The sequence below is a fragment of the Podarcis gaigeae genome (assembly GCF_964106915.1).
Source record: "Podarcis gaigeae genome assembly, chromosome: 8".
Lineage (NCBI taxonomy): Eukaryota > Metazoa > Chordata > Lepidosauria > Squamata > Lacertidae > Podarcis > Podarcis gaigeae.
The window spans coordinates 41,520,365-41,543,822 of record NC_139684.1 but is presented as its reverse complement, the minus strand read 5'-3'; the positions used below and the strand labels follow the sequence as shown (position 1 = coordinate 41,543,822).

The 23,458-nt window shown below is 45.4% G+C and overlaps 1 protein-coding gene across 8 annotated transcripts in view; it reads left to right on the top strand.

The window, feature by feature from the left end:
• The window catches only part of ZNF469 (zinc finger protein 469), a 265,796-nt gene that overhangs the window by 173,874 nt on the left and 68,464 nt on the right, over nt 1–23,458 (top strand). For all 8 annotated transcript variants that reach the window (XM_083754490.1, XM_083754494.1, XM_083754488.1 and 5 more), the window contains one exon: nt 21,018–21,164. The gene's annotated coding sequence lies outside the window, so the exon portion shown is untranslated. The remainder of the gene's footprint in view (nt 1–21,017; nt 21,165–23,458) is intronic.

Genomic DNA, 23,458 nt, shown 5'->3' with positions numbered 1-23,458 from the left:
CCGACATGAGGGGTGAATCTGTCTTCCTTGCTTGGGTCAGCCTCTGGCTTGGGGTGGCCTGTGAGTTGAACTAGAAACCAAGACCATTTCAGGTGCACCATGGTGGGCCACCCTGCCTGCCTCTTTTAGGCACTCACTATATATGCCCCATAACTCATCTCTCCTTCATTGACAGCATTCACTCCTCTTAGCTTTCCCACACACCCCCACAAACCAAGGGCCGTCCACCCCTGCAGCTTCTATTTCAGTCTTTTGTTGCATCTAGGTGCCAATGAAACCCAAGGCTCCTTTGGCTAGGTCCTTCATACTGCTGTTCAACTTGGCCTGTGCACCCGCGCTCGGATCCTGCCAGCCAAAAGCACGCTGGCAGAAACCTTCTGATGCCTTCTGGCAGGGCCTGACCTGTTAAACAAAGCTATTGCAAGAGAAGCCGCTGCAATGGCAGGCCAGGAAGAAACTCTGTTCCTGGCAGAGCTGCGCCAAACCTTCCTTGGCATTGCTCAGTTTTGGCAATTTGGGGGTTTGGGAAAAATTGTCTGAATTTTTTTTTGGGGGGGGGGTCTTGGAAAATCTCAGGGCATTTGGAAGTTATCTCAGTGTAAAATGAGGTGGCCAAGAGTTCCGCTCCCACCTCTTTTGACAGTTTTTAAAGAGCACAGCCAGATCTGCTTGTAGCAGGTGATAGGCAATGGTGTTTGGGGTCCAGAGTAATTGGAGGAGGGGTGTCAAAGACCTATTTCTATTTCTGAAGCAGGGTCCCTGTCTCTAGCATCCTAGAGTTGCCCAATCAGCATGAAAGGGGAGCATTTAGCCAAACTGTGTTTCAGAGCTAAGCATTTAGGAACACAGAAAACACAGGGTGCTTCAGTTCCAAGAGAAGGGTGCGCAAGTTCTGTTACACACCGTGAAACTTCATGGCAAACACAATTAATCCACTCCAGAAGAAGAATCCAAATCATTTGCCCACATACGTGCACAGAAAATATTAGATCTAACTGAACAGCAACGCATGGAGATCTGCATTAATCATTGCAACGTATTACTAATTATTATTACTGCATAATTAGAATATTATTGTATCATATTAGAAGGTGTGTGGCTTTGATGATCATGATCACTTCTGAATTTTCAACTACACTTCTGGTGATGCGTCTGTAGTATCATTCGTTTCCTGAAGACTGGGCTTCAATAACGCCTGGGAACACAATTCTATTGGAGTCTTGGGTTGCCTTACAATCAAACAGAGTTATTCGTTATTAAAGTCCCTTTTGTCAGATGCATGGAGTGTCAGAGGGCTGTGAAACCGTAAACATGACTGACCATCTTATGTGATGTGCCTACCCTGCTTTTTTCACTTCTTCAAAGGAGTGCACAAATCCTGTTGGCTCTCATTTGCTGTTCTTATGCAGCCCATGGGCCATGGGGCTGAATGTTGTGAGCACAAACCACAAGTCTGCACACTGCCGTGCTGTGGATTGCAAAATGTCTGCGGCTGCTTACAGCAAATCGTTACATTTGGATTTAATTAGCCCTGAGCCTAGCCCAATATGAGTGTGTGAGAGAGATCAGAGCAGTCCAATCCTGTCTATCAGCAGATGGTTGGTCAGAGCGCAACTATCTCCCAGCTTCATTTTTGCAACCGCATCATTGTGCTTGTGAAACAGCCACTGCATTTCTTGAAAGTTTTCTTTACAAAAACCCCACTTTTTCCAAAATCTCTCACTTCTCCCTGCAGCACAGATAGATGACTGAGACCTTTCTAAAGGACGAATATCTTGGAACTGGTTGTTTTAATCAGCCCAGGAGGGACAGCAAATAGGTTAACATTCCAGGGGGAAGAATAGACTGCTCTTAAAAAACAACAACAACCAAACAAAACACTGTGAAGATTGCAAAGGTCTAGAGGTGCTACTGGGGTAGATAGCTAAATAGCTAAGAGCTTATTTTTCCTTTACAGAGCAATAAAATTCTGGAGAGCAACACCGCCACCTGTTAGGCACAACAGAATGTGCAGCTTTGAAAAGCAGCTAAGTCAGTGAGGCGAGGGATGGAGAGGCAAGGTGCCTCTGCTGAAGCCCGTAATCAGCGTAATCCAGTGGAGGACAAGCTAGGCTGTATCCTGAAAGCTTTGGGTTCAAGTCCTCCTCCTACTCACTTGGATCCATGCTAAGTATGCATGCTAATGATAGAAAGAGTAGAGACTGAAGGATCAAAAAAAGTGACATCGCTATGAATGCTTGGTGTCTGGAGGCAATTAGAGGATGGATGGCAGCTAATAGATTGGGGTTCTGACAAGACAGAAGTACTTTTTGGGTGGGACAGGCGTTGGGCAGGTGTGGAGGATTCCCTAGTTCTGAATGGGGTAACTGTGCCCCTGAAGGACCAGGTGTGCAGCCTGGGAGTCATTCTGGGCTCACAGCTGTCCATGGAGACACAGGTCAGTTCTGTGTCCAGGGCAGCTATCTTCCAGCTCCACCTGGTACACTGGCTGAGACCTCTACCTGCCCGCAGACCGTCTCACCAGACTGGTACATGCTCTTGTTATCTCCCGCTTGGACTACTGCAGTGTGCTCTATGTGGGGCTACCTTTGAAGGTGACTCAGAAACTACAACTAATCCAGAATGCGGCAGCTAGATGGGTGACCGGGAATCACCGCTGGAACCATATAACACCAGTTCTAAAGGATCTTCATTGGCTCCCAGTGCATTTCTGAGCACAATTCAAAGTGTTGGTGCTAACCTTTAAAGCCCTAAACGGCCTCGGCCCAGTATACCTGAAGGAGCGTCTCCACTCCCATCGCTTAGCTCAGACACTGAGGTCCCCCTCCAAGTGTCTTCTGCTGGTTGCCTCACTGCGAGAAGCGAGGTTACAGGGAACCAGGCAGAGGACCTTCTCAGTAGTGGCACCCTCCCTGTGGAACACCTTCCATTCAGATGTCAAGGAGATAAAGAACTATACAGTGGTACCTCGGGTTACAGATGCTTCAGGTTACAGACGCTTCAGGTTACAGACTCTGCTAACCCAGAAATAGTACCTCGGGTTAAGAACTTTGCTTCAGGATAAGAGCAGAAATCGCTCAGCGGCAGCGCAGCGGCAGTGGGAGGCCGCATTAGCTAAAGTGGTACCTCAGCTTAAGAACAGTTTCTGGTTAAGAACGGACCTCCAGAATGAATTAAGTTCTTAACACTGTACAACTTTTAGAAGACATCTGAATGCAGCCCTGAATCAGGCAGTTTTTAATCTTTGATGTTTTATTATGTTTTATATATTCTGTAAGCTGCCCAGAGTGGCTGGGGAAACCCAGCCAGATGGGCAGGGCATAAATAATAAAATTATTATTATTATTATTTGGTCCCCACAAGCCAGCTACCCCTGTGGCATGGGCATAGCCAAGGGCAGGGGTCTGCAACCTTTAAGACAAAAAGAGCCACTTGGACACATTTCCAAGGGGGAAAAAACTGGGAGCCGCAAAACTCGTCATTATAAAAATAATTTTTTTGTCACTTTTTAAAAATTATTTCTTTGTTTGACCCCTCAGAATTACTCCTCCTCATAGAAATAAACATTAAATTAACAAGTTACCTTTTTGTGTGTGTGTGTTCTTCACTCCCCTTCAAAACAGTGACCAACGTACATGCCCCCTTTCAATGCAGTGACCAGCGTACATGCCCCTTACAATGTAGCGGGCGGGCAGGAAGGTGACGTCGGGACGGTGCGTGACTAACGTACGCACCGCCCCATGCGACGTCACAGCCAGTACAGCGCCCGCCACAGCAGGGAGTGTCGGGGCGCACAATGCGCCTCCTCCCCTCGCTAGTATCCGCCCCGGAGCCGCGGCAGAGGTGTAAAAGAGCCACATGCAGCTCTGGAGCCGCGGGATGCTGACCCCTGGCCAAGGGGGAGCAGGGGGGACAGCTGCCCCCTAAATCAAGTAAATAAATAAAAATACTTAACTTGCTGACCAATCGCATCACAGATAGCTTGGTTCTGCCCCCCCAACATAAAGCCTGCCCCCTAACATAAATCCTGGCTGTGCCCTTGCCCTGTGGTCACTTTTCTGACACCTCCTGCTTGGTTGCACCACACTCCATTTGCAAAATGAGACCCATTTCACAGGGTTCAATTCGCTTCAGTTTAGCCATGCTGTAGAAATGACAGAATTTGATAATTTAGAACAGGCAGTGGTCTCTAGCCAAAGCGTCCTGGGAGCAGAGCCCTCCTCGTGCTGTCAAGAGGAAGAAGAGCACAAGGCAGGCGGGCCAGAGAATGTCAGGGCCTGCTCCAGTCAGATGGCCTCCCCAGCCTCCCCACCCCAACCCCAGCTAACGTAGACTGGAACGTTTTAATCCTTTAAAATTGTAAACTACCTTGGGTGGCATATAGTGGTAAACTACCTTGGACAGAAAGGTGGAATATAAATGCAATGCAAAAATAATAAACAACAATAATAGTACCTGATAGATGCCAGTGCACTGAAGAATCGGTCTTCAGCAGCTGAAAGGAATACAGTGGTACCTCGGGTTACATACGCTTCAGGTTACAGACTCCGCTAACCCAGAAATAGTGCTTCAGGTTAAGAACTTTGCTTCAGGATGAGAACAGAAATCATGCTCCGGCGGTGCGGCGGCAGCAGGAGGCCCCATTAGCTAAAGTGGTGCTTCAGGTTAAGAACAGTTTCAGGTTAAGTACGGACCTCCGGAACGAATTAAGTATTTAACCCAAGGTACCACTGTAATTGAAAGAAGCAGTTGCTCTGCAGAGATCAAGGAAGAAAAGATCAGAGGAGGAGGAGGCCTCTCTTGAGCTAATGTGGCCTTTGGGTGTTTGAAGAAAAGACAGGTTTATGGGGTGAGTTTAGCGCTCCGTTCCGTTCCTCCTGTGGTGGTGTATTTCGGTAGCACTGTCTTTTTTATGTTTTTATTACCGACTCCAGAGATGTGCGCTACACCCCCCCCCCCCATATTGAGCTTCTCCTCGGCAGCTGCTTGGCCACTGTGAGAGCAGAATGCTGGGCTGGACAAGCCCTCTTGGGCCCAATTCATCAGCCAGACTCTTGGGCTCTTATGGGCTTCCCTTCATTAATGACCCTTAGTTCTGTGCACCAGTTTAGGTTGTTATGGCACACTCCTATAGAACATTTTTTTTTTCATTTTCATCCCATGATCAGCCATGTCAATTTTTCAACTTTAACTCACACACACATTTCTCAAACCTCATTATCTACATCTCTCTCTGGCAGTTGCCATTTAGCAGTTATGTGCTAACAAAATGCATCATTTACTAAACATTCCAATTATGAAGCTGTATGCTAATTCCTTTTTTTTCTTTGCAATGGCAATTCATTTTATTTGAATATAAATTATTGTCTCTGTTATATGTTACGATAGGCATCAAACAGTAATGATGGGGTCTTTTGTGAACTCAAATAACATTTTGATTTGAGGGGAGCGGGGGAGAGAAACTCAACCCAACAATTTAGAACCTCCGAAAGAAGGACTGTGGGAAGATAGTGATCCACCCATGCAAACAATCCATGCCCCCACCCCTGTGCCTCTTTCCAGCTGGAACTTCCAGTTCTGTGAGCACTGAGTTCCTGGTTTATTTATAATCGGTATACACATACATACACATATACATATGCACTTGTGCTTTGGGCCCAAAGCTACAATTTTTAGAGTAGCAAAAAAAAATTACAGGGTTCCGTTTTGTTTGCTAGTCTCTTTTCAGACAGCTATAACTTCAAAGCAAAAATTGGTTTAACTCTTAGGTTCTGAAGAGCCTTGTCATTATGAAACATATATTTGGGGTCAAGGTTGACCTGGGATATGACTCTATGGCATTAGTGCTACATACTTGAGCCCTGGCAACACTGCTAAAGAGAGAAGGAAATCATCTTGACCTCTTGTTCCTTTTGCTAGTCCAGATTTAGGGAATGTGGTGCCCTCCAAATAGGGAGGGGCCGTAGCTCCATGGTAGAGCATCTGCTTTGCATGCAGAAGGTCCTGTGTTCGATCCCCAGGTAGGGCTGGGAGAGACCCTTTGTCTGAAACCCTGGAAAACCACTGCCAGTCAGTGTAGATTATACTGAGCAAGATGGACTCTTGGTCTGAGTTGGTATAAGGCAGCTTTGAATGCTCCTATGTTGTTGGACTACAGCTCCCATCTGCCACAGCCAGCATGGCCAATAGTCTGCTCCAACCACCACCTTCAGTGGTGAGTCTGTTGGGGACCAGAAAGAGGACTTATTCAGTGGCAGTAATACCTGGGTTTGGAAATCCTCTCCCCAGTGACAGTTTACCACTAATTGTTTTGGAAGGAAATGATGCAGGCTTCCTTTATCTGAGCTTTTAATGGATGGCAGATTATCTCCTTCCAATTTCTATGCTTTTATTGCTGTTGTGCTTTGTTTATTTTGTCGCTGAATGTTGATTGTTGAATTTTTGTGTTTGTACCACTGGTTGCCTTGGAAAGCAATTGCTGAAAGTCAGTAGAGGGATCTTTCAGACAAATGCATAAATATCCCAGGCTTCTGGGCTTGCCCAAATTCCGGCATCGTGCTATGCAACAGTGACTCTACAATAGTCCTAGCAGTGCCATAAATGTCACTTTGCACACATATAAAGAAACTCCCACACTGTTCTAAACTGCAGGCCACAGGCCCATGCACATGGTCCAAAGATCCTTGGATGTGATGGATTTTAGAGCATTCCTTCACTTGAAAGTCTTGGAAGTGGGAAGGGGTAAATTAAGTTTGTTTGTTTGTTTGCAAGCTGGCAAAGACCAGTCATTAGGGTTGACTTTTCTTTTTCTTTTGAGTCACAGTGATTCTCCTGGCTAGAAAGGAAAAAAAGAAGGGAGTTATATGATGCTTGACTTTTACTTCTCTCCCCCTCAAGGAAATAGTCACAACAACCTTGAGACCAGACAGTAAAATTGTGGCTCAGCAAAGTAGTAGGACTAAACATGCCATTCTGACTCAATTGATTAATCTTTTTTTCTTTTTTTTTTTGGATGGTGTGGGGAAGGACACAGAAATGGGGCTGAGCACAAATGTGCTGCAGGAAGATGAGAGGGTTAGAAATTGTAATCGGAAGAGATGGCAAAGGCTGAGGGCAACATCACTGCCCACTTCCCAGGACAGCAATAGCTTAATGGCGGAGTGTACTGCAATCGCCTTGAGGTCCTCAAGCAGGCACTTCACCACACTGGCCATAACTGTACAACACCATCTGCTTCTTGCTGATGTTCTCCAGCCAGAGAACCTGCCCTGTGCCTCACTACTCACTACACTTGCTCCCTCACCCAGAAATCCAGCTGCAAATCCAGTCCCTGCTTCTGGCTGACTTCATCCTTGATTCGGGGTGAGGCGGCTTGCATCCTGGCAATGCCCTTCCCAATGTTGCTTTCTTGCTTCCTCTCAGTTTTATGAACTCCTTCCTCCTGGTTCCTTATGCAGACAACTCACCGGGGTCCCTTGTTATGGTAAAGTCAAACAAACCTCAGCCCCTCACCTTCCCTTCTGCTTTTTACATGTAAGCCTTCTTAGCACAGTTTCCAAACCAGAGTGGCTGGAATTGGAGCCCCCCACCCACCCTGGGGGAGAGGGGAAGCAAACACCCTCAATAAATGCTTGATTGTCTTGGCTGTTATCAAGCCCATGGCAGTTATTTGCTGAGTCTTTGATGGGCGACCCTGATGCAACCCAACACCTGAAGCCACGTTGATATCCATCTGTAATGCATCACTTCAGTGGCATCGGACTCGGCCACATGTGATAGAGCAGCGATGCCAAGGAGTGCCTTCTCCTGTTGCACCAGACAAAGTATTGGCAGGAGGTGCGATGTCAAACGTGACATTCCTGGCATAGCTGTACGCAGTAAACATGTCCTTCTGGGCACCTCGGCCTTCGGCAAGTGGCAGTCTGCTGGCCTGCGTGTTATGTCATCCTTTAGATTCCATTGCTGAAATCTCCCCTGTGAAGAAAGTTTGCAACGTTTGGGACTTTGGGGTTTAGAGAAAAAGCAAGTAAGAAGTGGCATTATGGAAGTTTATATAATTATGCATGGCATGGAGAACACTAGAGCTCAGGGACTTCCGACGAAGCTGAATGTTGAAAGACTCAGGCCAGATAAAAGGCTTCTTCCTGCAGCGCATAGTTAAACACTGGAACTTGTCCCCCACAGGAGGCAGTGATGGCTTTTAAAAAGGGTTAGACAAATACATGGAGGAGAGGGGTATCAATGGTCACTAGCCATGATGGCTATGCTCTGCCTCCACAACTGGAAGCAACAATGCCAGTTGCTGGTAACCACAGGCGGGAAGAGGGCTCTGCTGCTGAAATCCTGTTTGTAGGTTTCCCAGAGGCGTCTGGCTGGCCACTGTGAGAACAGGATGCTGGACTAAATGGGTCATGGGCCTGATCCAGCATGCTCTTCTTATGTTCTTACGTATTTTTCTGGGTCTTTGTCTCTGAAAATAGGCAATTCTTATACTTCCACCGAGGAGCGACAGGTTTGGGACGGTCCATAACTCTATTTATACATATGAATAGTGTCATTTTTTTGTCCCCCAACAATTTAAATTAGTGAGTTGGTTGTTGAAATACAAATATATTGCCTGGAAGGTGGAAGCTTTGTCACATTAAGTTGCCTAAGAGGAGGGGATTCTCCATGGCTGGATCCAGGGTGTAGGTATAACTGTGTCTGAACATGGAGGTTTTATTTTGCCAGTGGGGGAAGGGTGAGTAGATTCAGGACTGTCTTTAGATCTTCTGAGATGCCCATCAGAAATCTGGGAAATTCAGGAAAGAAAAAAGGAACTACTTTTTCACACAGCGCATAAGCTATGGAATTGGCTCACAGAAGAGGTAGTGATGGCCACCAACTAGGATGGCTTTAAAAGGGGTTAGACAAATTCATGGAAAAGGCTATACAAAGGAGGAACAAGGCTGGGTTGGGTGGGGAATAGAGATCTACATTGGGATCTGCTTTCCCTGTGAATTGTGCCACTTATGGTGGTTACCTCAAGAGTGTGTAAGTTTGTTGATTTGTGCAGCTCAGCTATTGTGGGCACACACTGTACACTCATTGGCTGTGATGTGTGAACCCCGCTACTGAGTCAGACCTTTCATTCATCAAGCCCAGTACTGTCTGATTGGCAGTTGCTCTCAAGGGTCTTAGACTGGGGGTCTCTTCCAGACCTGCATGGAAACACCAGGGGTTGAATGTAAAACAGATGCTCTGCCACTGAGCTATAGCCCTTCCTCATCTTCAAACCCTTCATCATCACATCTCCCTAATTCACCAGTCTCTCTGCTCTTATACTGGATAGTTCAAACTTTTAGTCCATCTAACCCAGTATTGTCTACTCTGACTGACAGCAGTTCCCCCAGGTTTCAGAAGGAAGCACTTCCCATCACCTGCTTAACTGGAGATGCTGCCAGAGATTGGACCTGTTGCTCTGCCACTGAGCTCTGTATGGCCTCTCCCGGCTCTGCATGGCTGGGTGTGGGCACCTATCCTTGTTTGTCTCTGGCATCTGATGTGCCAAAGGATTTTCTGTTCCATTTCCTCAAACTGGCACCTTTCAGTTTGTTTAGAGTCTAAACTTTAGATTCTGGCACACTTCCTCTTGGTAAAAATGTGCCTGGCATGTGCCATCTTTCCATCCCACTCCGCAGCATCTTGGTAGACTGTTGTCTCTTTCGCCTCCGCAATGCATTTTGTTACAAAGTCAGTCTGAAAAACCTGCCTGCAATTTGCCTCGCCCCCCCCCCCCCGCCTGCCCGTTTACTTGAAAGTGCCAGAGTTTAGCGTCTCCTTGCGCTGCGTCAGAAGGAGAAAGCTGACATTGTTCCGTCCTGAACACCCGCCAGCGTCACTGCACCCTGAATTCTGGAACTGGTTCAGTCATGCATGTTTGCATATGTTAAAAATATTTAGTCCAGTGCTTAAAAAAATATTATGCCCCAAGATCTGGGCCAGCTAAACATAATGCCATCTATGTGTCTAGCTGAACTGGAAACCGTGCAGCACAAAGCAACACTATCTTCATGCAGGGTTTGACACGGCCATGTATTTAACTATTGAGTGTGAACGAAAGATATTCCCCTTTAGGATTTCTAGCATGCTGACTCCAAAAGGTTTCAAGAATTACCTTCTCTCCCCACACCCCGGCCCCCAGCTCCCCTGTGTTTTATTTAAACAACCTACAAGCCTGTTGTCCTCTGAGAAAAAAGACGGCACGCTTCTCGAGAGGTCAAAGATCGCCCAGAGTTTCTACCCTATTGACCTCCGTCTGCTAAAACTGGTGTTAAATTGGTGCTCTGGAGCAAAGCTTTAAGCGATGAGTGACAGGAACAATTTCAGAGCCCTCTTGCTCTGTCGCGTCCCTCCTGCCACATGCGGTTTGGGTGGTAATGACTTTTCTCCATCCAAGTTTAGCTTTTGTGATTTCTTATGTCCTTCTTTGAACAGCCCTCTATAGATTGTGAGATTGCAGCCCAGAATCTTTCCTTCACAGCCTGATAGTGGCATTTGAAATGCAAGGCTATGTGGGTAGGTCCATAGTTCAAGGACTCTTGTGCCAGTGTCTGTGATGTTGTACCTTGTGATTTTGCATCAATGGAGTTAAACTCCAAATATACTAGTTGCCGTATGCGCTAATTTACAATATCCATCAAAGTTGTTACAGAAGTCACTGAAAACTTAACTCACAGACTTTGTGTACTCAAAGGCAAAGAACCTGAGGAAAACGTTTTGGTGACTTGGTGGGACTTTATATCATATGCTTCATCTAACAATTTGCATGATTCCTTACCCACATCTAGAAAAGAAATATGGACTTCCTGATGAATTTGTCTGCTTAAATTGGATTAATAGAATTGTACTTACCTATGATGTATGAGCATCTTCTAAATGACTTCACAGATTTTGGGGTTGGATTTTCTTTGTTTCATTATTGTTATCTACAGGGAAAAAGTGGTGTAAGATAACGTTTTTGTAAATGCAATAAAAAGGGTATTTATATATATAGAAAGGTCATTACACAAGTCAGATGTGAATGGAGGAGGAGTGTAACCCACACAAAGTGGGAAGGTGGAGTTCACATTGACAACTTTAGTCACCATCTCATCCACAGCGAGCAGAACCAAGGAAGCATCCATTGCACTGGCGCAAGTTTGTGATCAAAAGCATCAGAATACTGCATTTGTCACCTGGGCTCTTTCTGTGTGTGCTCCCTCCAAAGGAGCTGCAGAGGGTGGCAACACAAGAACAGACCTTCCCAGTAGTGGTTCCCCATTTGTGGCATGCTGTCCTCAGGGAGGCTCACCTGGCACTGTTACTTTCTGTTTTTAGGCACCTGGCAAAATCATATTTATACACCTAGGCCTTTGGACCTTAACTTTCTGTTTCTTTTTCAGTGGAGTGGGTTGAGTTGAGTTGAGTTGGATCTGCTCTTTCATACATGTGATTAGTGAGGATTTTAGGTTGTTTCTACATTTGTTTTTAATGTTTGCTTAAGTTGCTTTTAGTTTACATTTTTAAAAGAAAAAAGACCACTAAATAATAGCAGTGGAAATAGTACTTATTAACTCAAAAATGTGGGTGCTGATGTGGAACAGGATGCTGCCCTGAGCCACTAGGATGAATGCCACTACAGTGGTACGTTGGTTCCAGAACAAATCGTCTCCCAAACACCGCAAACCCGGAAGTAAGTGTTCCTGTTTGCGAACATTTTGTAAGTTGAACAGACTTCCAGAATGGATTGAGTTTGGGAACCAAGGTACCACTGTACTGAATAAGTATTATTTGTGCTAATCACACCCTATGTCAGAACCTCAATACTTTTACAATAGAATCAACACTCCCCCTGGGCTCACTAATATTCATCTTCCCAACAACAACAAACCATCCTTCAGATTTTAATTGTTCATTTTGAAGGTGTTATGAATGAATGAAATGGACCAACTAACAGCGGTGGAAGGTTCTGTCAGTTTAAGTTCTCTCCATTTCTTATTTTTCTATTCTTAAGTCCAGTGCTCTCCATTTTGCAGCAATTTGTGTGGTTTTTGTTTTGTTTTTTCAAAATCTGAATAAGGGCAAATTTCAAAGAATGGCTGTGTATCGGTTAGCATAGCAAAGTATAGATTTGATAGAGTTGACTTTAAATGCACACTGAATCAAATTTCCCCTCCATCCCTTCCAACTAATCAGGTAATGTTTTCAGCCTAGCTTTGGGACAGTGGTGATGCTACCGATTTTCCAGGAATCATTTTCCTCTGAAATGCAAAACAGGAAGAAGTCAATTTTGCCTGCACTGCAATGACAACATTGGGTGGCTTACAATTTATTTCTGTACAAGTGTACTGAGAAATAATAATAATAATAATAATAATAATAATAATAATAATAATAATGTGTAAAAATCAGAGAGAGGGAGACACTGAAGGGATCTTTATTCCTTCCTCCACACACCTCATTTCCTGCAGGCATTTTGAGAGCAACTGTAAAAGTCTATCCGGTACACTGTAGCTATTCATGTCTCAGTTGGGGGCCAAAGTGCGTCTGAAGTATATATAGAAAGGAAAAGGGTGAAAAATATGTGTGTGTTGTTTATATATGTATAAAAGGTGCACACGGACAGGCATGGCTAAGAGAATGACTTGTTCACAATGTGACCAAGGGGCATAATGAGTCAGTTGTTTTAACAGCGCAGTATACGTAGAGGCTGGCATTGAGAAGCAGAGAGGCTGCTTGCTAAGGAGGCTGTTAAATCAGCTGGACGGAACTGGCAGGAAAGTAACTGTTAAGTTATCCCTTGGAGACAGAATTATAGGAGGGGGGAGGGGGAGGAAGATGGAGAATAGTTTGGTTTGCCCGTTTAGAAATGGGGGAGCTTTTCCTCTTCATCAAAGGAATAGAGATGCAATTTCACCCAGTTCTTCACCATCAGATTGTCAGATCTTGAGAAATGTTGCAAGCAAATGCTGAATTTTGAAAAAAATTGTCTTAAATATAGACATGCTTGCCTGGTGATATGAGTGTAGCTTGGCGGCAGAGCACCTACTTTGCATTGAAGTAGGTCCCAAGACTGAGCCATCACCACTGATTGGTACTGCCAGGCACCTGCCAGGGCCCACAACACTTCAGGGGCCCACCACTGACTCCAGATCCCCCAAGCCCTTATGCTGCTGCTACCTAGGAAACTGCATCGTGCTTAGTCAGACCACTGGTCCTTTGAGCTCAGTATTGGCCACACTGACTGGCAGACATTTCCCCCAATCCTACTTGGAGATGCTGTTGGGGATTGAACCTGAGATCTTCTGCATGCAGTTGCTGCCTATTCACCTCCCACCCAGAGACCAGAGTGAAGAAAGGGAGCATTTTTATCCCCTTATCTTTCACTCTCCTGGGTAGTTGTGTGGATTGGGGCCAGAGGCAGAGGGAAAGCGGATGGGTTGCAGTGATGGTAGCAAGGAGGAGACTGCACCTGAGGGCAGGAGGCTATCTTAGGGGTGCAGGACACGGATCTCTCTCTGCCTCTCTGTCCCTGCTGCATGAGACAGCTGCCTCACTCTGTCTCTTGATAGGACCATCCTTACATAAGTCTTGTATGTATATCATAAGGGAACTTTGAATGTTCAGAAAGTCACATACAGCTCTGATTTTCCTCATTCATTCCAATGGAAGGAGGAATGACTCTGCTTGAAATGGACAGGCTGGAGACATCTGTGCGGACTGCTGAAATGGAATTGCTCCCTGAAAGGCTTCTCTGATTCGCCAATTGCAAATTCATAAGATGGATATTCTCCTAATATTTTCTGGAAATTCTTGTGACTCCCAAACATATGCTGGTCAACCTCAATATTCCATGTCTGGATGTATCTTGATATGTGGCAATAGTGGATGGTACTGATGGTATTTGACAGAATCTTGCGTTTACATTTTGCCTTTCCTCTGAGACGCTCAGGACAACGTCCTCTGAGACACTTCACCCCTCCTACCAATTTCTGTCCTCACCACAACCCTGCAAGGTATGTTAAAAAGTGACCAAAGTCACATAAAGAACATAATTTGGCTGAGTGCAGATTTGAATGGGTCTCCTCAATTCTAGTCTGATGCCCTAGCTATTACAGCACTGTGCATCTCTTCAATAAGTAGAAAGGTCTTCCTTAAGCAGATAGGGTTGTACATGAGCTGTGATCTGGCAAGTCTCCTGCCTGGAGTCTCACCTTGGCCTCAACATCTCTAGGTGGGTAAAATAATGCCAGTCAACCTCACAAAGCTGTTGTAAGGAGTGCTGTGACACAGACATAAAGAGTAGAGCATGGGTAGGCAAACTAAGGCCCGGGGGCCGTATCTAGCCCAATTGGCTTCTAAATCTGGCCTGTGGATGGCCTGGGAATCACCGTGTTTTTACACCGTCTTTTTATTTAAAATACATCTCTGGGTTATTTGTGGGGCACCCCCCCCCCAAAAAAAATATAGTCTGCCCCCCCCCCCACAAGGTCTGAGGGACAGTGGACCTGCCCCCTGCTGAAAAAGTTTGCTGACCCCTGGAGTAGAAGAACTGCAAACAGTGGAAAGAGGCATACAAATGCCACAGATAGTAGCTCAGTGGTAGAGCATCTGCCTTGCATCCAGAACATCCCAGGTTCAGTCCCTGGTTTGACTTGGATTATCCACTGCCTGAAACCCTGGAGAGCTGCTTTCAGTCAGTGCAGACAATACTGAGCTCAATTGACAAGTGGTCTGGCTTGTTTCCCAAGGTACGGTAGTTTTCCAAGTTCCTTTCTAAGGGCCCAATACAGTTGTATGTGCAGGTCAGCTGTTGACAAAAGAAGCAGGGGTAAATGGCAAGGGACTCCCTCACAGGGAGCAAAGGGGGAGGGGGCAAATTGACCCCTAAGCATGATTCATATGCAACCTTTCCAGTGTTGGATTTTTGGTGGAAGAGAGGTGGGCAATGCATGCAGATGGTCTTCCTGGGCTCCTTCCCAAAGATCTGAAAACTGTCCTGCATCCACCTCCTCCTTAACCTTCTTCCAGGGCAAAGTGATTCCTCCTTTTCCTTTGGCATTTCCCCCCTAGACTCAGCCTTCAATAATCATTTTCGTAGTCCCTCCCCCCATACAACTCCTTTCCAATTTGTCAACATTTTTGTCAACTTGTCAACAGATATCTGTGCTGCACCCTTTCATCTCCCATGACAGCACTGTCTGCTTGCGGGTGCTGAGAGGAGCGTGGCCTGCCCCCCCCCCCCCACGAGAGGCTGAGGCTGCTAATTAAAGGAAAGTTCTGTCTCCTTATTCCTGGAGTGTTAATGGATTCTGCTGCCCGGTTTGGATGTACAGGAGTCTTTGAATTCCACAAGCTTGTGTGCCACCGGCTTTCTCTGGACCACAGTGAAAGCTTCCATTCATGCCGCCAGCCCAGCCTTCTTAAATTACCACACCCCAGGCCTCTGCTCCTCAGCCTCGCACTGTTTTCCTTTCATTAACAGGATTCCCAGATTGAATGTCTATGAGAAGCTGGGAAGAGATGCTATTGCTGTATTTGCTCTCAAGGGCTGTGCAAAAGGGCTCTCCATTGGAGGGAATCTGGCTGCTGCTTATCAGGTGGTGGAAAGAAAGCAAGACATTTTTATTTTTATTTAATCCAGCTCCAGCTTTGCTTTGTGCATATTATTTTTTATTTAAATGTGGATTTAAAATGGAATGTGGTTGTATGGGATGAAAGGGAGGAGAGGAAGAAACACTAGGTCTTGGGTCAAACTTTGCAAGTCCTCCTGGCTGAGAACTTGATATGATAGTCCCATTTTTGTTATGAAGCTGTGTTGTAGGAAGGCAGACTGCTCCCCTTTTTAACTCAGTATAGTCTACTGTAACTTGGAGTAGCCAGGTCCTCTGAGAGGCAGATACAGGGGCTACTGATGAACCAGATCCAGAACTAGCAGATGGCACAGGTGTTGAGCTTTCTTTTTCTTCGTTTTTAAAGTATAAAAAGCCCTACTAGAAAGAAAGTTATGAAGCAAAGTGTGTAGGTACCCTTCTTGGCAATTTCTGGGGGATGAGTTTGCCTGGTTGCTCCCACCTCTCAGTCTGGCAAGGCTACCGTGAAGGCCTTGTGAACTTCTAAATCAGACTGCTATAATGCATTCTGTGTGGGACTGCCCACAAGGGACGGAGGTTTAAACATTTCACCTGGTGCAGGATGCTGCTACCCAACCAGGGACTAGCATAGGTCAGCTAAGCCCCATTACACCTGCAGAAATGACAACATTGGTTACCTGTGGGTTTCCATGTCCTATTTGAGTCACTGCCTTTGAAGTGTGCCTCTGGGTATCAGTTGTTGGGACACCTGAATGGAAGGAGCCACTGCCCTCAGTCCCTGCTTGTCTCTTCCCCACAAGAGAAATCTGGTTGGCCACGATGGGAACAGAATGCTGGACTAGAGAGAGGCCTTTGGTCTGATCCAGCTGTGATGTTCTTCTGATGTTCCCTCCATGGTTGGAGGCAGGAAGCCTCTAAATACCAGTTGCTAGGAATCACAAGTGGGGAAAAGCACTCCAGTTAGGAGGGTCAGGGACTAGTTGATAGGGAAAACTCAGAAACATTTTCTTTTTAGAATAAATGAAGCCCATGCTTTGCCACAGACCTTGCATTGCTCATCAGCACTGGGGTGTCCATTGAGGAAATCATCTATCTGCTGTGAGCTTTGGCATCTTCTCCAAAAGGCATGGTAGCAGTGCTATGCGCTGGTCTCATACATCTTGCTCCAGCGGTTTTCTTTTGATCTGCTCAGGGTTCGCTCCCAAGGGTGGCAAAGCTGGGCATTTGCAGGGGACCCAACACCAGCCAAGTGCTCCTGCCCAAACAGTACCTTCATTGTAGTAGCCCCAAAAGGTCCAAGGCAGAATTCTCAGTTTGCACACCTCATACCTTCCAGATTGAGAGGGCCCATTACTGTGGCCTCCAGGCTTTTGCAGGAGGGAATTAAGTGCATTCCACAACTTAAGGGTTGTACAATTAAAATGGATTAAACTGGGATTAAAATGGATTAAAGTGGATCATTTGTGGTTAAAAATGTGACAAGAAAACACAATGCAAATCTGGGACAAATGATGGCTCGAAATATGTATAATGCTAGTCAAGCAAATTAGGACGACTGCTTGCTACCATATAACTGCCCTGCAAACAACAAAAATTCCAGTACGAAAGCTCAATGAATGCACCAGGAAGGTTGTTAGCAAGGAGAAGAAATGAGGGATAAAGTTAAGATGCAATGAAGTCAAACTCCATTATATATGGGTTTTAAAAGCAAATAATTTTACAAGTTTTCTGAACCAGAAAACTTAAGACTAGTTCTTTAACTAATAGCATACAAATATAAGCATCTTGAAGCATTTACGATTACCTTATGGGTTTTATAGCCCATTATTATTTACGGCAAATACCATGAACAAAATGGGAAATTGGCATGGATTGATGTTTACTTCGTGATGATTTGAAATTCAGTCTCAAACCTACATAACATGTTAGCAGTCTTATTTGTCAGTTTTATCTTTCATTAATTATTTTATTTCTCTTTCATTTATTTTTCTTCCTATCTAGGCAAGCTATATAAAGTGTGAGATTCATTCAGGCTGAATTTATTGGGATACATTGTATACACTATTTTGATTTTCAGTAAATACAACTTTAAAAGAAATGGCGGGGAGGGGGTGAATGAAAGCTCAATAAAGACTGGAGACAGCCTAGCCTCCACCTATTTTATGCAAGCAAATCAACAAACCGGCCATCTGGAGAAGCCCTAAGTGAACACTGCTTGACTCCAGGCCACTTCAATGTAGATCTTCTTACCTCTGGGCTGAGGGCAGGAGTGTGTGCATTGCCAAGTGAATGGTCTACCTTAAAAGTCATGCTCATGTCCATCTGTGCACATCATGCACACTGCATGAGACCTTTAGAGTCAGGGTGGTTTAGTGACTGGAGTGGAAAGCAGTGCCTAGCATGTTGGATTAGGATGGACAAGACCCAAGTTCAAACCCCCCCCCCCCCCGCACAGTGAAGCTCATTGCCTGACCTTGGGCTGCTACCATCTCAGCCTAACCTACATCACAGGGCTCTTGTGAAGATAAAATAGAGAAGCAGGGAGTCATGTATGCAATTGTAATAAAAAGGTCTTTGGTTCCTTGGAGGAAAGGCAAGGTATAAATGTAATAAATAAAAGTAATGTACAAGATTTGCATTTCAGTGTATGGTGGAAGCAGCGGCCAAAAATGTCTTTGGCAGACAACCGGGAGAAGAACTGGTTGTCAAAATGCACCTCCTAATTTGGGAAAAATTCCACAGAGGTTTTAAGATTAGACCCCTTGCTTTTCTTCTCTCTCCCCTCCCCAGCATGCCTGTAAAATGTAAATATTTTTTGTTAAACAATTAAAGTGTTCCACTGGCCAGTCTTAACAATGTGCAGTGTGTGTTTATGTGTGAAGTGTGTGTGTGTGTGTGTGTGTGTGTGTGTGTGTGTGTGTGTATACATACACATACATACGCACAGAATTCTGTGTACTGAAGAAAATGGTCCAGGGTGAGACGGAAATGTATATTAGGTACTTCTTGAACTTGGCCTAGTAGCACACAGGCTGCCAGTGCAGGGCTTTCATAATAAGTGAAATGCAATTCCAGCATTCTGCCCCACTTCATAGCTGGGCCACAACTTTCTGCACCAGCTGCAGCTTCCAAACCTTCTTCAAGGGTAGCCCCACATAAAGTGCATTGCAGTAGTGTAGCCATGAGGTTATCTGAGCATGGGTTCCTGAGGCCAAGCTGCCCCTGTCATCCAGGAATGTCTGCAGCTGGTGTACTGACCTCTCCTTCTGCTTAGAGAGATTTCTTGATATAAAAGAGCAGTCTGAAGCAGTACAGTTGGTTTACCTCCTCTGACTGCTTCCAGTGAGAAAAAGCCTTTGAGCCAAGACGTGCAGGGTTAATGTATAGCTGGCTTGGGAAGAGATCAGTGAGTGGTCAGAAGTGAGGGTCCTTTAACAGACGGGTTTGCACAATGTGTGTGTTTCTTGGTTGCCTGTTGGGATGACACTACAACTCAGCAATGTTTGGTTGCTTCTGAGGCCGCCTAAACTAGAAGATAAATGTGAGCTATTAGAAACCACACATGTTTTATTACAAACAAAGCTAAAAGTCATCCCAGCCCTGATATTACAAACGACAAAACCCAAGCCCTCGTCACCCTCCCCCGAATCATATTGCAGTTATCTCTGGTAATAAACGTATAGACACAGAGGGGAAGCCTTTCCCCTTGGAAGAGCTGGTTGGCTGGGCTCTTTATCCTGTCTAAGACTTTTATTGAAATTCCACTTGATTGTCAAGATTAGATGGCAAATAACTGTCTGTATTTATGGGGCTACATAAATAACTAGCATCTGAGAAGGAATTTGATCGCATCCTATGGAGATTTGTATTGCCCCATGTGGGGGTTTCAAACGATCAGCATCTCTCCTTCCACTAGGAAGTGGGTACCTTCAGTCTGCTAATATTCTTCCTCCTTTTCACAGTGGAAAACCCAGAGCAGGGTTTTGTTTCAGCCAGGCAAACACACTGTGTGGTTTGTTCAAAGGAGGCCAGCCTGTGTCTGTCCCTCCTACCTTCTTTATTTTGGTGTAAATTGAGAAGAGGTGATTGCTCCTTTTAAAATGTGAAGCACTAAAGGTGAAACCTGCCTTGTGACCTGGAAAATGAGCATCCTTATCCTGGGTCTATGGGAAATTGTCTGTGTTTACTCATCAGTGATGGGAAATGAATTCTGCATATGCCCAGAGACACTTTCCTTTATCATTGCATTTCATATTCCTGGGCTCAATCCTGGATTAAAAAACAAACAAAACAAATACTGGGACACTACTTTACTGAGCCAAGAGAGGAACAGTGCCCAAACCCTGGGGGGAGGGGTGCAATCCTGATTAATCCTCCATGCTAGACAGTTATAGTACAGGTGAAATTGCATCCTTTACAAAGGCAACTTGATTATTCAAAACACTGAATGCTTTTTAACCAGACGTATTCTTTGTTGGCCACCAATGTTCATTGTGCACACAAAATAGAGTTGTTTGTGCGGTGTTCGTTTTGAGGACTAGCTGCTTGGCATAACTGCACATGTATTGTTCACTGTATTTTAGATTAGTACTGATTTGCACTTCTCAAACCAAGACCTGAACTGAAATGGCTATCCTTTGAAATTTCCCCTTCTCCTGATGTCTCATTGGAGTTCTCCAACTAATGTATGTGTCCAAAGATGCATGCATTAGGAGGAAATGTGCACACAGATGCCTATTTGGGTGAGAATAACATGCAAAAATGCATTATATGGGGGGTGCTTGCCAAAATGTGTATTTTAGTCCAAACAGCATACAAAAACATGCATATTCAGAGAGCTGTGTGTTTATTGGGAATTGTTCCCAGTTGCTGGGAATCACAGGTAGGCAGAATGCTGCTGTTGTGCTTGGATCCTGCTTCAGGGCTTCCTATTATGGCACCTGGTGAGAACAGGATGCTGGGCTATTTGAGTCCAGCTGCAATTCTCAGAAATTTGCACTTGCGTGCTGATGAATTGTCAAGAGGGTTTCAAAAATCAAAGCAAGCAAGGTCTTCGTGAATTGCTGCTGAAGTGTGGATAACTAACTGGGGGACGGGAGAGAGAATGAGGAACAGTGAGAGCCAGACTGGACAGAGGCCTTCCATCCCTCGCTTCCATTCCTTCCCAAAGGGTGAGATGTTCCCACACACCTTGGCCCTGCCACTTCTGGACTCTCTGTCTCTCTCTGCCTGCCTTCTTTCTCTCTGGGCTGTGCCTGGTGCTGCTGCCTCCTTCTCCTCCTGGAGCCTTGACTTCTGTTTGCTACTGGCTGGTGCAGCGGAGAGGAGGCGTGCGCTGCCTGCGAGGAGAGGCTCCCTCCGTGCCTGTGGTCAGTCATGAAACATTTCTCTTTTCCTCCGCAGATTACTAAGCAACTGCACAGCGCAAGGCGCTCACTGGATTTGCCCGTCTGCCTGCCTTTGCCTTTCCAGAGCTGCTACCAGCCTCCCCCTCCCGGGCCAGTCCCTCCAAAGGCTCAGCCTTGCAGCACTCTGCAACTCTATAATGAGGTAAGCCTCCTTCCCTTTGTCTCTGGTGCAGTGGAAATGCTCTGTGGGGTTGTATGTATGTGTGAGAGAGGAGTACAGTAGGGGCTGAAATTGCAGCTCATTCCCTCCCCCCATATGTGAGGTTTGGGGTTCTGTCCTCAGATCTTCCAGCTTTTGCTCTCAGGGTTATTTATTTATTGTATTATTTTTTTTTACAAATTGTGGTGCAGTTGTTATTATCCTCCTTCTCTCTGTCTCTCTCTTTCTGCATTCTGCAATAAAAAAAAGTTGCATCAGTATTTTGGCAGGAAGGGGGGAAAATGAGTTGCTCTGTGCAGTCTGGTGAACTTTTTCATTCAGTCTCCCAGCAAAAAAAAGGGAAGGAGACTTTGCAGGAGTTAAAAGAGCAGAGCCAGGGGATGCGTCTCTCACGCACCCCTGAAATATTCCAGCTATTTGTGTCATCTCTCTCAGACCTCTGCAAGAAAGTAGACCAACCCTTCCATCTGCCCCCTTGCCATAGAAGCGTGTGAGTTCTTGGAGGAGCTCAGGCTCTTGAGTATGGCACCAAGAGGAGCTTGACTTGTGCTGCTGAAGTCTACCAGGAAGGGGGTTCTCAGAGATGCTTAGAGACCCCTCCCTCCTCCCCCCACCCTGTGGCTCTGAGGATATGAGGTTGCTGGGAGGTGAGGAGTTAATACCTCATCTTTCCTCTTCTCCCTCCCCCTTCCCATCTCTTGGATTCATCTGTAAAAAATAAAAAAGTGAAGATAGATCTGATCATCTGCTGAGCAGAGAAGCTGCATTTGATCTGAGCTGTTCCTCCTCTTCTTTTTCTCTATGGGTGTCTCTCTTTTTAACCCTTTTTCTTGGTGGCTTCTGGTTGTGTTTAAGGAACCACATAATTTGCCTGGGAAGATGCATCAGTAACCTTAGATCACACAGGTGGGATAGGGTCCTACTTTGCAGAGCTGCCAGGGGAAAGTCCTCTGTCTCAAAGCATCTTCTATAGGAAGGGCTGTGTCCAGTCCAAGTCCACTTTGAAGATAAGGAACCCCAAGAAGGGAGAGCAGGAGGGTGTCTTGACATTCCCCATCTTCAGTGGGTACCTGGGTGGCAGACAGGCACTCAGCTAGTTCCTTCTCACAGCCTTCCCAGCCCAGCCCACCCTGGTGAGATGTATTGTATTTCTATTTCAATCATAGTCATTCTTTATAAATTTGCATCTAGACATACCTATAAGCATATACATATTTTATGCAATTCTGTGTGCCCTTTTGTTCTTTTTGTGGTTGGGCATTTGTGACTTTTTGACTATGTGACACCTTAAGGTGCAGTGTAATATCTTAGCGCATAAATACATTTAAAGTGCTGGAAGTTGGTTTGGGGGCAGCATAGAGGATCCAGGATGCTCGATTCCTGCATGTTTCTTTACAGTGCCAAATAAGAGAATTCCTCTGAGCATGTACAGAGAGTGGACAGGGACTGCTGGCTGCCATGAACCTAGGGTTGGAGGGAGATTATTTTGATTAGCAAGCTGTTAGCTTGTTTGAATGCCAGCACCTGTTTATTCATGGTGGTTTTTAGGAACTAAGCACTGTGACAATGAGATGAGTTTCCATCATATTGTGTTTTTCGCAGTTCTAGAAGAAGCCAAATAAAATATACCCTTGTCATTGCAAATGTGTACAAACCTACCAGTACAAATGGTAGATAGACAGTCCAAGCTTATATATGGCTGCTCAGAAGTGAGCCCCATGGAGTTCAGCAGAGCTTCTTCTGGGGAAGAGTGTATAGGATTGCACTCTAACTTGTTCTTTCATTCAAACAATCAGGGCAAATGAACAAATTGTTTTGTGTATGACTAGTCTCTCCCATTCACCTTTTGTACCCACTCAGCCGGAGGTAAGCTCCCTTGAACTCAGTGGGATTCACTTCTGTTCTGAGTAGCAGGCACATCTAGCATTGCACTGTAAAGCTGTGCCTTTGCACTTTATTATGTTTCTATCTCACCTTCCCTCCATGGAGCAAAAGGAGACAGATTGTGCCACTTTCCTCCCTTTACCTGCACAACAACCCTGCAAGGTAGGTGAGGCTAAAACATCAGGTCACTAGCCCAAGGTTGCCCGGTGAGCTTCATAGCGGAAGTGGGGAGATCTTGGCTCTCCCCAGTCCTAGTCCAGCATTTCAACCACTGTGCTGGGCTCACCCAGATCAAACTCGATCTTGTGAATGACCTGGCCACGTCTGTACCAACCTCTGTACCTCAAATAAAATAAAGTAAAAAGCAAAAAAGCAAAACAGAGAATGGGTTG